This window comes from Branchiostoma floridae, chromosome 14 (assembly GCF_000003815.2).
Source record: "Branchiostoma floridae strain S238N-H82 chromosome 14, Bfl_VNyyK, whole genome shotgun sequence".
Classification (NCBI taxonomy): domain Eukaryota; kingdom Metazoa; phylum Chordata; class Leptocardii; order Amphioxiformes; family Branchiostomatidae; genus Branchiostoma; species Branchiostoma floridae.
In genome coordinates, this window is record NC_049992.1 from 14,182,127 (window position 1) to 14,183,352 (window position 1,226).

The window sequence follows — 1,226 nt, forward strand, 5'->3', positions numbered from 1 at the left end:
CAGCCAGTGCTATTAGCATTAAGTTTATTAAAGAATACTGTTGCTACCAGTAACCACAGAAAATGATAAGTAAGCCTGTTGTTTTTGTAAAAAGTAGTTTACATTGCATTATACTATTTATAGTATTGATTAAATAAGGAGAAGTACATGTACCTGCAAGTACATCAAAGAAATCTGTGTCGATTGTATGTATCCTGAAGACTGACCTTGAAAAATATTGAACTTGTCCTAATAAATTTAGTGTTTACACAATGTCTACCTATTGATATTTTATCTCTTATTAGTACAAACATCTGTCTTCTATATTTTATTATCCAAGTGTTAAGTTGTACTGTTGATACAGTGTAACATTATGGCTCAACATGAAAATAATTCGACATATTCACACACTTACCTTTCACCTTGACCAAGTTTACCTTGTTATAAGGCAATTAATATTGCTGATATTCTATAGATGTGACATTGTTGGTAATATAAGTTACCATAATGTTGTGTACATTGCAAAAGTATATGAAGCATGATATTTAATCTTCTACAATGCGACTCAACTGGTGCAAAAAACACCATTGACTGCAACCCAAAATGTGAACTTTTAAACCCAAATTTACTTATTTCTTAAAGAATTACAGGTAAGATTACAATTATTGTGTTATAGGACACCAGTGGGTGCTGTTATGTGTAAAATATTGAAAGACAGGGTTGTCCCTGTCAAGAGATACAAGTGTGTGAACTTTGGAGGATTTTTCCTTCTCCAGGGATCAAAGGTCACGGTACCACCTGTGTAATTTGTTGTAAAATGCATACTTCGACCCTGTGTAAAAGCATAATAAAATGACATGAATGTTCAGAACTCTGTGGAGTGATTCTATGTAGTACATATTACAGGGAAATAAGATAAAACAAGCTTTACAGCCTTTGCTTACCTTTTCATCACCCCTCAAAGGTATTTTTTTTAATTTTCATCGTTTATCACGCAGCCGGCCATATCTCAGGGTAGGTTTTGGCAACTTTGTGGAGCCATATCTCAGCAACCCTTCAAGATATTTGCTTCATTTAAGAAGCATTTTACTCCTCTTGGTTAGCTCTTTCAGAAACAGTAAAACAGTCATTGTATTGCGTTTTTGCCAAGGCACAGCATTTTGCCTTGCCGGGCTTGAAGTGCTGACCTACTTTTTCCTGACGCTATCCCTAACACGCGGCAAGGCACAACTTTTTTAAAAAGATTT